Source organism: Dicentrarchus labrax, unplaced genomic scaffold, assembly GCF_905237075.1.
Source record: "Dicentrarchus labrax unplaced genomic scaffold, dlabrax2021, whole genome shotgun sequence".
Classification (NCBI taxonomy): domain Eukaryota; kingdom Metazoa; phylum Chordata; class Actinopteri; family Moronidae; genus Dicentrarchus; species Dicentrarchus labrax.
In genome coordinates, this window is record NW_026136713.1 from 737,865 (window position 1) to 750,813 (window position 12,949).

The following is a 12,949-nucleotide window of genomic DNA, read 5'->3' on the forward strand; positions in this document are numbered from 1 at the left end:
CTACAGACACATAACTTGCCGGGGACGTAGGGGTGACTTTTTTATCTGGTCTCAATTTAATACTGATGCCTCTATGTCAGTGTTTCTCAGATGACGAGACATGTACCCCTAAGGGTACTTTGGAGTACTGCAGGGGGTACGTGAGATTTCTTTTTAAAATGGTAATTTAAAAAATATCATCCATAATTATTCCAAAAATAATTATATTATGATAATTTCAATAAAAAAATTGAAATGTTATACAAATGTTATACAAACCACATATTCAATATTCCTATTTTTAACGCAATCGATAACTTTAGAGTTGCCTGCCTGCCACAGAGAATGACAGAAGATCCTCAATGAAGCACAGTCCTAAATTTCTGTGCAAAAGACGCAGTTCAATGCAACTTCAATGCCGTCTTAGTGTTTTGTGATGGATTCTAAACATTTGAAATGTAGCATTGTTGTTTTTCAGTTATAAGATATAATTGTAGGCTTTTTATTTTCTTCCAGAAATGTTTTGTGCTGGTCAGGGGTACATTAATAACTAACAACCACTGCTCTATATGATCTACATAAACAAAAGAAACCAAATCCGCGAAAAGATTGGCCATTTGTGTATAGTTATTCTAAATGCCTGCCCATTGAAATCAAAGAAGTGAGGCAATAGAAACACTACCGCTTTTGCCCACAGGGGCCGCCAGAATCAACACAAAAGTTCCTCGTAGGAGCCTTAAAGTGAAATAAAATATTATTTTCCTGATACAGCATACATTTTGCTGTCAATTACACAGCCCTGCGTTCACTCTAAACCCAGAAAGGAGAAATTAATATTTCATATTTTTTGCTACCATGTGTCTGAGTTTTAACCATCCAGTTCTCAGTTCTCTGTGTGTACATGGAAACGCCAATCAAGTTGTTTAATTTTAAACTGTATTTCCATGAACAGCAAGATCAGTGTGCTGTTCCAGTGACACTAAGACAATAACCTGAGACACACTGTCAAAAGAGCCAAAGACACCTGAATCCCAACCCAGCTAATGTTCCCTTCTTATCTACAAGTATGCGTATGTGTTACACCATAGCTTGCTAAACATGCTGCCGAACAAACAACCACTGTGGAAAACTACTCTGCTAATACCGCTTTCTTAAGCTAGATAGCTAGTTAGCTAGGCAGCTGTAGCATTTTGATCTTAGCAGCACCTGATGCCAAGATTGGTTAGTTAAGATTCTAAATGGCATGGTCCCTATTCTTCAACACCTCTGCTAACAAAACATTGTCTGTCTGGCTTCAAAGTTGAAGGCTTAAGAAGCATTTTTGTTCTTTATATCTTGAAAGGCCCTATTTTATTTCAGTAATTAAAAAGATATTCATAATAAATTTAAAAATCACTTTGACTTATTTTTTTTACAGTTCACATCCTGATTTGATTTGTCCCAAGGTTCAATTTACAACTTAAAATAAGAAAAGTTAATCACAGATTAAATATATGTTTATCTATATGCACACTATATACAATCAATGTTAGGTCATATCACTGTGAAAAGTCAGTTACTGAATATACATTTTTGTATTTGTAATCTAATACACTGGATTAAAAAAATGTAATCTAATCTGAATACTTTTGGATGACTTCAAAATGTAATTGCACTTTAAAAAAAAAACATCTGAGTTTCACAAATATTCTTTTGTCTCTTTGGATTTTTAGCATTTAGAGTTGTTTCAGATTAAATAACACAGGAAGGTTTTCTATGATTTATACAATTGTCTGTGTTGAAAATCATTGTTGTTGTTGTTAGCATGGTTGTTAGCTGTCCACTGGCAATCACATGATACCTTCGGTTGAGTCTGTCAACCATTCAGAGGCTATGTTCCTGACAAGTCAACCAATCAGGAGCTGTGTGGGCATGTGGCAGTTCTGACAATCTCAAACACATTGTACATTGTAATTACACAAGATTGACCCCATCCCCCTATCAAGATCTATAGAGCATCATCATTTTGAAAATTGTCATATTTGATTACAGTTTTTCAAACATAACCTGGGTTGATACTTAATTTTAATAAATTTACATAACATGTAATCAGGATTATACACATACACAATCTCACATCATATACATACCGTAAACTTCTAATAATAGCCCAGGTGTTTATTTGCTTCAATCCCTTTAATGAGACCCTTTGATTCTTTTGATGGGTGGACTCTTACGGACAGAGCCGGTAAGTCTGAATTAATTAATGTTATGCTTTGGTGTTAATAGTTTCCGTAAAATGAAATGAAGGATTGAATTGTGGAGAATCTAACTGATCTAACGACATGCAGCACCCATATTGACAGAGGTTTTAACATTTATATTTGTGTAGGTGATCTAAGAAGCTTAATAATTGATTGAGTGGGCAACCTGGTTGGTTTGAAGAGGTTTTATACATCGAGATAATTTCTATCAAATCCAGACCAGGCCTCTATTGGAGACCTGCCTTAATTTGTCAAAACGTGTAGCCACACCAGGCTAGTACAGGGGACCTGCGTCTATTTGGGACCCTGCTTTTATTGGAAGTTTTACGGTAAATATAAACACATATACACTGATACAAATTCCTGCATGATCTACTTAAAGAAATCAAGGCAACTTCTTGCATCAGATTATTATGTAGATGAAGCAAGACTTGTCTTTGTATAAGCAACTTAATTTTTTGAATGTAAAAAATACATTTGTAAGTAAAGTCAACTTAAATTTAACATTTGTCTAGTCATTTCTTTAAGTGATCTGCTTAACTCTAAGAGTTACACATGTCTGTTTTAAATTAAAGTTTCCATGTTACTAACTTGAAGTGGGACCTACTTTGTTTTTCTGAATGTGCTAGTGTCATTTTTAAGTAAAATTTGCTCACATTTGCTTCAAAGCCAAAATTAAAAAAGAACCAAAACAAACCAAAGCTGCTGTTATGCCACACAAACAGCGGAGGGGCAGCTCCATCGGTAAACAGTCGACAACGGACCATTACGGACAGTAATGGTCGGTAACAGACGGTAACGGACAGTAACGGACGGTGACCTCAGTCGGAGGTTGACAGGACGGCTCACAGAGTGTTAGCAACGGCGGCAACTCGACAGAAACTCCTCCATCTTCTGTTAGCTGCTAGCTGCTAGCTGTTAGCTCCAGCGCTCGAACCGCAAGCTAACCCGCTAACAGCTCCTCTAACCGGTTAACGGAGAGCATCAAACAATGCCACCTAAAGCTTCCAACCACACCACCGAGGAATATGTTACCATGGCTCAAGTGCTCAACTTTGCTTGAACAACAAGAAAAAAGCTTCAAATCCTGCGTACAGATCATAGTTGATTCTTCTAATAAGAGGATAGATGATCTGTCAAAGCAAGTAAGAAGCATTTCAAGGTGAGTCTGGAAATGACCCAAAAAGAATTTGATGATTTTAAAATCTCTTGTGGCACATTGTCCAAGACTTGTAGTGAAACCAGGACAGATTTGGACACGATTTGTAAAAGTTTGATCTCAGTCTCAGACAAGACTGAATATATTGAGGGACAGACAAGACGGCATAATATTGTAGTGGATGGCATCAAAGAGTCTGTGAAAGAAAAGGTGTCTGAATCTGAAGAAAAAGTGAGAAAACTATTCAGTGAAAAATTGCAACTGGATCACTTGAAAATAGAGCTGGACTGGGCTCATAGAACTGGGAAACCGGTGACACTATCAGAAAAGCCTAGACCCATTGAGGTCAGATTTCTGCGGCTGAAGGACAAACTTGCTGTTCTGGATAAAGCTAAAAACCTTAGGGGCTCAGGCATCTTCATCAATGAGGATTTTCCTGAAACCGTCTGACAAAGAAGGAAAGATCTACTCCCTGCAATGAAGGCAGCTTGAGAGAGAAGTGACATTGCATATCTGAGATACGACAAACTTATTGTCCATCCACCTACTCAAAACCCTCCACAACAAAGGAGGGCAAACACTCAGCAGTGCCCACCATGATTCATTTTTACAGTACTCTGATTTTTTTTTATGACATATCCACAGTACATTATATTTACTCCTACACCGTTTACTACTGCAACACATCTGATTCTGATGGCCATATTTTTAAGCCTTTTGATTCCTCTGCAATTGATTCTTACAATGTTGATGTTGACCCAGATCTACATTTTTTTCATCATTTGATGCCACTAACCTCTGCAGATTTTATGATGAAACTCAGTTTAATGACTTAAGTGTTTCTATGCCTTCTAATATATTTTCAACTTTCCACCTGAATATAAGAAGTCTTCCTTGCAACTATGACAAATTTATTGATTATTTATCTTCACTCAAACATAATTTCTCTGTTATTGCCTTATCTGAAACATGGCTTACAGAAGATTCTAGAGAAATATTTAAATTACCAAATTATAATTCAGTCCACTACATAAGAGAGAATAGATCTGGAGGTGGAGTATCTCTGTTTTGATCTTTCCCTGAAGTCAGCTAGGGCTGAGGTGGAATCTGTGTTTGTGGAGCTCTGTGGTGTCTTTGGTGGAAAAAATGTTATAGTTGGTGTTATTTATCGCGCACCTGACTCTACTGCCCAAGATTTTAATGAAAGTCTGTCCAGTTCTCTTGATTTGATAAAAAAGGAGGATAAACTTTGTTATATTTTAGGAGACTTTAATATAAGCCTCTTTAAAAATAATTTAGATACATTAACTACAGATTTTCTTAATATTCTTTATTCTAGTTACCTTTCCCCACTTATTCATAAATCTACAAGAGTAAAGGAAAATTCAGCAACTTTGATTGATAACATCTTAACAAACAGCTTGAGTGAAGGAATGAAATCTGGGGTTTTGTATTTAGATTTGTCAGATCATTTTCCTATATTCCAGTACTCGTTAATCAAGCCTAATAAAACTGAACAAAATAAGAAAAAGATGTACAAAATAATTATGAGCAAGTCAAACATTTCTAAATTCAAAGATATGCTTGCCAGTATCTCATGGAATGATCTATATAAAGAAAATAATGCTCATTCTGCATATAAACATTTTATGAAAGTCATTAGCTATAGTTTCAATGAATGTTTTCCAATAGGCAGTTCTACTAGGAAATGCAATCAGGACTTAAGTAGGCCTTGGTTTACAGTTGATTTGCTGAAGCTGCTGAGGAAAAAGAATAAATTGTACAGAAAATATGTCTCAAATCCTACACCCCTTACCCATGTTGTTAATAAATCTTATAGAAATAAATATACTCATTCCATTAGATCTGCAAAACGATTTCTGTGAAAAATTTAAGAGGTGTTCAAATGATACTAAAACCACATGGAAAGTTATAAATCAGTTGCTGCATAGAGAAAAAAAGACTCACCCAGAGTTACCTTCAATCTTTTTAGATGGTGACAATTCTTTTAACAGTTTATTTGATATAGCTCAAAAATTCAATGATTTTTTTGTTAACATTGGTTATGAATTAGCTAGTAAAGTTCCTCCTAGTTGTGGTAATCCACTGGATTTCATTACATGAAATTATCCTTCTATCTCTTCTTTTAAGCCTCCTGATGTCCAAGAAATAAGTGACATTATTGATGACCAAAAACATCTTCATCTGGCCATGATGACATTTCTGCATCCCTAGTTAAATAGGTCAAGCAGTCAATTTTGCAGCCACTAGGTTACATTATTTCTCTGTCTATGGCAACAGGCGTTGTACCAGAGGATTTAAATGTTGCCAAAGTTATTCCTCTATTTAAAATGGATGATTCGTGTTGTTTTAATAATTATAGACCCATATCTATTTTGCCATGTTTTTCAAAAATATTAGAAAAAATCATATACAAAGATAAGGATTAGATTCTAGTAGTAGATTCTAATTCAATTCTCTACAAACATCAGTATGGTTTTCAGAAAAATCACTCCACTTATATGCCTTTGCTTCATTTGATTGACAAAGTTACCTCTACATTAGAAAATAATGAATTTATTTGTAGTATATTCATCGATTTCTCAAAAGCTTTTGATACAGTTAACCATCATATTTTACTGAAAAAACTGCCTAAATATGGTTTTCATGATGTTACGTTTGAATGGTTAAAAATGTGTCTCAAATAGAAGACAGTTTGTTTGTATTAATGGATGCTATTCCAACAAAGCTATACTACTTTGTGGGGTCCCACAGGGATCCATTCTTGGACCATTATTATTTCTCATTTATATTAATGATTTATCAAATGTCTCAAATATTCTTTCTCCAATAATGTTTGCAGATGATACAACTCTAGTTTATTCTCAATCAAATTTCAATTCTCTGATTAAAAAATTTTAATGTTGGTTTAACTAGATATGCTACATGGTTCAGTTTAAATAAGTTATTCCTGAATATAAAAAAATCTAACTATATAATATTTTGTGGCAACAAATAATACTCTAAGGATTTTTGTAAAGTTATAATTCAGTCTGTTGAGTTGCCTCAAGTCTCAACAACGAGATTCCTGGGAATCTTTGTTGATGAGAGTTTGAAATCGAAAGCACAAATACACTGGGTTAGCAAAAAAATAAATAAATCTATCGGTATAATTAGGAGGATTAGTAATCTTGTTACCACAAACCGTCTCCTTACACTTTATTACAGTTTAATTTATCCATGTCTTTCATATTGTAATATAGTTTGGGCAAGCACCTTTCCTACTTCACTTCATAGAATTTTGGTTCTTCAGAAACGTTTTGTTAGGATGGCAACCCGATCTGAGTCACATGTCTCATCTCTACCTCTTTTTCAGAAACTCCAGATACTTACTGTTCATGACATCAATATCTCTCAAATATGTGTTTTTATTTATAAGGTATATTCAGATCATGAAAACTTTCCAGAGCACTTTAAGACTTATTTTAAATTTAATTCACAGGTTCACTCTTATCCAACGCGACAATCTTTAGATCTTCATCTCCCAAGATTTTTTACGTGCAGAGGTCAATTTACTATCAAATTTAGGGGTACCAAATTATGGAATTCCTTTTCCCATCTGGCAAAAAATTCCATCTCTATAAAATGTTTCAAAAGATGTCTAAAAGCCCATTTAACTGCTGTCTTAAAATTCTAATTCACACACAAACACACTTTTATATCATGTTCATATTTTTTTTTATATTGTTATTTTGTTGTCTTTAGAATTTGTTGTTGATGTTATATATTCTTTTTCTCTATTCTCTATCTGTTTGTTATTACTATGAAAATGAAATTTTAGGTGGAGGCTTTAAATAAGCCCATCTGGGTTTTCTGCCTCTCCCTGCACTTTACACTATTTGTTATCTTTGTTGTTTTTAATGTAATTCTAATCTGTGCAAAAAACAAAAAACAAAATAAATAAATAAAAAATAAAGGTAACAAACTGAGAGGCTATATAGTATAAAATCAAAGGTGCAGATATATCTGAGGGTGACTAATTGGTAAATTAATTTAATACACTCTAAAAAACAAAATCAATCTTTTTGAGTTATAGCAATTCCTAATGAAATTATGTTCAACAAAGGTACTACATTGAGTTAGAGGAATTAGCTTGTCCTCTACAATCAAAGGTGTTTTACTTACTTACCTGATAATCAGTAGCATAAAACCAAGTATTTGCCTTGATTACTCATAAAAAGTACCTTTTCTTTCCACATTATTTATTTCAACACAACTCATCTAAATAATGTTTGTAACTTTAGGTTTATGTAAATCAATAAATTAGAACTTTTTTCTTGCAACTGTGCCTGTAATTTTAAGTGATCATCGGCCATTATATCCACAAGTGACAATCACTGGATAACGGTTCATGTTAGGACATAGTATCACAATAAAAAGTGTGAATACCACACCACTGTAGCCACAAACCCCTGAGTGTAAACTGAGCAAGGCTGTGCTTTATTGATTATGGATTCAACATTCATAGGAGGAGGACTGTGTTATTTCTTCTCTCAAAAGAAGACTGAAGGTAGTTTAGGACCTTGCAAGTATAGCATATAACCCTATTTCTGCCAGTGTTTGCGTGTGTGTGTGTGTGTGTGTGTGTGTGTGTGTGTGTGCGCGCGCTTGTTTTCCTTTGTGCCAACATCAAATGAGTTTTTAGATATCAGTGTGTTTTCATCAGTCCCACACTGACAGGCTCTATTAAAAACACCCTTGGACTCATTCTCATCACAGTTTGACAGGAGTAATTCCCATGGCAAGCAGGATGACGAGATGGAGAGCAGACAGGAGTTAACACATATCCAATTTTAATGTATTTTTATTGAACTTGATTTATTTACTACATCAGACCAATATTAACATGCAGGTTCCCAGCCACTGAAATAAAAGCTACAGGACAAATAACCAACAGAATTAGACTGAACCTGCAAGAAGAGCTTGCTAGTGTTTTCCTTAGTTTCTCAGAAGCAGACTTTATAGTGGGTTGAATGCGGGAATCAAGGTATTGTTACTGAGGCTTGGATCCTGCTGTATCAGGCCATTTGTGTGGGCTGCAATCTGTCCTGTACTTAAAACTACTGCCTGAAGGAAAATCAATCTGCCTGTAAAGTCGATTCAAATTATAGCGATCCCTGCATGTAGTACGTGTGCATCATTATGTATGTGCATGCCTATTACTGTGGCCATATGTTCGAGCGAATGCCCTCCCCAGTGAGTGCGAATATCACTCTGCCGTCTGCAGACTTGATTAATGCAGACTTTTGCAGATGCATAGAAATGTTTACTCCTCGTCACCCATCTGTACCACGTGCAGCCTAACATGTTCAATGCAACAGTTAGTGTGGCTGTCAATCTCATTATTGTGGAGTGTTAATATATCACTGAAGTCCTTGTACCTCCAAACTGTGGGCAAGAAAAAAAAAAAAGCTTTTAATTATGTTTTGACATATGAGAGTTCAAAACCGTTTTCTAAACAGTAAGAAGCCATCTTTCTCTTCAGCTCAAACACTAAAATCACCACAATTGTTCACATGAATGCATTCGTACAGTACTTTATCAGTTCCTCTAGGAGGTTGCAATATTGCAATTGCAACAATCAATGCAAATTAAACAAATCTCTGTGAATTCGTGCCCAACCTTGCAAAAAAAGATTTCACAAATTTGGCCAATCTTTGTAGTTTCCTGCAAGTTACACCAATCATAGCAGTCCCTGTACAAAACATTGAGCCAAATGTCGCAACCTTCACAACTATAGCAAAGTGAAATCATTTTTTTGTGAATAATTTTTTGTGAAAACACACTGAATTCAAAATGAGCAGAGTTTAACGTAAAAGTTAGACATTTTATTTTTAATATGAAGATAAGATGTTCCTTTATTGGTCCCCTGTAGGAAAAATCTAATTTGACACAGCAGCACATGAGGGAGGTGCTGTGTCCAGTGTATAGATTCTGCATTTTCAATACATGTTGCTAGCCAAGATATTCTGTTGCATTCTAAGAGACTGTTTAGATTATTAGTCAGAAACAAATGCAAAAAAAAAAAGATAAAAATATTCATTACCTCTTATTTTGTTAAACCTGCATTAAAGGTGCTGTAAGTGAAATCAGCATTTTGGCTAACTTCCTGACTGCTGTTGCAGTTAGCAGTCCCATCACTGAAATTCTGCTGCCTGCCGTAAGGAGTACGGTCTAGACCTGCTCTTTTTTTAACTGTCCTGAGATAACTTCTGTTATGACTTGGCACTATATAAATAAGATTGAACTGAATTGAATTGAATTGCCCTTGAGGACCACCTCTTTTTAGAGTTCTCTCTCCTGATTGGATAAAGTGGAATACTAGAGAGTGTATTCTCTGTTTACTGCAGAAAGGATGGACTGGGAGAGCCATGTTACTGACTGAACTCTCTATATCAGTGATTGCGGTCGGAATGTACAGCTATTTAACACTTATTCTAACAAAAAAAAAAATAACTTACAGCGCCTTTAATTATTTCCTTGTGCACACAATACAAACATGACATATTATCATCTTGTAAAGTAAAGATCCAGTGTGTAAAATTTTGGAGGCTCTATTGTCAGAAATCCAATGTAATATTCATATATATTATATATGAATATTATATTATATTTTCATTAGTGTATAATAACCTAAATATAAGAATTATTGTGTTTTTGTTACCATAGAATGAGCTGTTTTTATCTACAGAGGGAGCGGGTCACCTTCTAGAGAGTCCGTCATGTTGAATCACCATGTCTTTACAGTAGCCCAGAACAGACAAACTAAACACTGGCTACAGCTAGGGCCCTTTGCGAGTGCTATTTAATAGTCAACTTCACCACTCGATATCACTAAATCCTACACACTGGTCCTTTAAGACAGTGGTTCTCAACTGGTCTCACCTGGGGACCTACATTTTCCCATGGTCATTAAGTAGTGACCCAATTATATAGAATTAAAACCAAGCAAACTTTTCAAATAGGCTAGTAAACAGTGTCATTGGGACCTTTTTGTACATAGAATATAAACATATTTTCATCCCTGCACTCAGTGAGGGTACTGTTGCATATACTTCTACCCCAAATAAACACACACTAACAACATTGTCATTCTGCACACGCTGGGAGCAGTCACACGGCTAGTAAACACACATAACACTCTTTTTTTTTTAAATTTAAAAAAAAAAAGATTTACACACATTTTCATCCCTGCAATCAGAGCACATTAGTCTAATAATAAACTGAGTATGAACATGACAACTGCATGCTGCTGATTCTTATGAATATGAATAAAATTAACATCATAACTACATAACTGTGTTTACACACCAAACCAGGCTGTTTTCACTTAACAGAAGTTTTTCTGTCAAAATAAAAGTCAGAGAGCTATGTATTTCAAATATTTTTTTTTACCACACATTTCGAGACCCATTCAGAACAAGTAAGTAAGGCTGTAAGGCTTAGTCTTTATTGCAGTGCTCTGGGTTTGATTCCAGCCTGCGGCCCTTTGCTGCATGTCTCATTTCCTCTCTCTACTCCTTTTCCTTTTTATCTCTGGGTGTCAAGGCATAAAATCCTCCAAAAAATAAAGAAAAAATATATTTTTCTTAAGCTTTGTTTGGAAGAAAGTGATTAACTCATATTCCTGCTCTCGTTAATTTCAATTTCAATCATTAAAACAATATAGAAAGATAATATTCATAGATGTAAGACAGAAATTCTCCACTGTAGTGAACATCAGACATTAAAGAGTTGAGGTCAGAGTTCTGGTCAGGCCATCAACAGATTCTCCCAGACATCAACACGAAGGTTCAGCAGCCTGATTCAATTTGGTCAACAAAACTTTTATAACATCTGGCCCTCAGTCGCTCAGTCAGTTCTGTCACGTCAGCCTTGACCAAACTTGCACAATTGGAACGGTGTATCTTCCCATTGGATCACAGTTCAACCAGTGTGTTTGTTACAGCTATTGTCTGAATTAATGTGAAGCTGTTCCACTGTTGGGTGTATAGACCCAGAGTAGAAGAAAGGGACCATGTGTACGTATACGAGTAAAACTAAACCGAAATCAAACTAAATCAAAAGTAGTATTTTTGCAAACTCAAAGTGCAATCAATAAATGTTTGAACAGTTACACAGTATCTGTATTGGCTCTAACACATTGGATCCGAAAGGAAACAGTGAAGTTAATGTGCTGACCCTGGTTGAGGGTGTTAATCAAATTATGTGAACAGTGTAGGAATTTTATGTAGGACGTTTTTATAGAAAATCCCTCAATATTAGCAGACATTACATAATTGGCCCAACTAAGATAAACTTAATAATATAAATGTCATCATATTACTTTGTGTAAAATGAAATGAAGTTTCTGATCCACAGACATCAGCAGGTTCCTCTCTCTCTCTGACTGGCACTGCAGCCATCATTACTGCTCTCAGAGGATTTTGTATTACTGCATATAACTGTACCAAGAAACAGGACTCACAAAATGCACGACTCACGACACAAGAGTTCAGTGAGATAATCAGTTCCTTTTACTAGCAAAGGTCCTGTACACAGAAATCCAATAACCACTGACAGACTGTAACAGCATATGGAAAAACAATTGTATAAAGTCTTTATTATCTCCAGAGAGAGCTGTGTCAAGTATGATAAATGTCCTCAAATTATGTCACTTGAGTCAGCGTTGGGTGGGGCTGAGGACTACAAGTTTGAAAATCTCCAAGCCATGTGATGGTGATTGAGTTACATTGTGGGTAATTTGGGCACTGGGTTTTGACAAGGATAAAGAATGTTTGGAATAAAAAAGACGATAGCTCTGGTTCTACTGTATAGATTTAAACTTAAGTTGTCTTTCATGAGTCTGACGATGTGCTTCACTGGGGATTGTTTCGTCAATTTATTCTTTCCAGAATGAAAAAGTAAATTGATCAATTAGGAAAGAAAACTTTTGGCCTACACAGCTGAGAAACCCTAAAGGTGCAATGTAAAACCATGTGGTTCAACAACCCTCAAGGTCCATAACTTGTCAAATACTGCAACTTGGTCAGTAGTCCTCTGCTTATAATACTGTAGGTATCCCTTTAGCGTCATTTCTGGATGCTCCCACCATCAAAGTCAGGTGACTTAATACAAAGAGCCAGAAACACCTCCATATGTGGTTTTTCTCGCTCTTGGTGGGATGGATGGATGACTAAAACAACACAGTTTTCTTATATGGAAATCAAGTTTTTCTTTATGTAAAACATAAGATGTGTGCCTACGTAAGGTCGAACCAACCTTTTTTAAGCAATAACATTATAACCCATCAATCAATCTTCAACCTTAAGTGACACAGAGCTTAGACTTATTGGCACGGAGTAGAGTCTTTCTGGGGGCTGCACCTCACTCCTCAAAACTTCAGATTTGAGACATTAAAGTATGTTTTCCTGTTCATTCATGTTAGTATAATTAGCAGCTGGTGGCCCATGTACTGAGGCTGAGTCCTTGCTGCAGTAGCCCAGGGTTCCTGCGGCCCTTTGCTGCA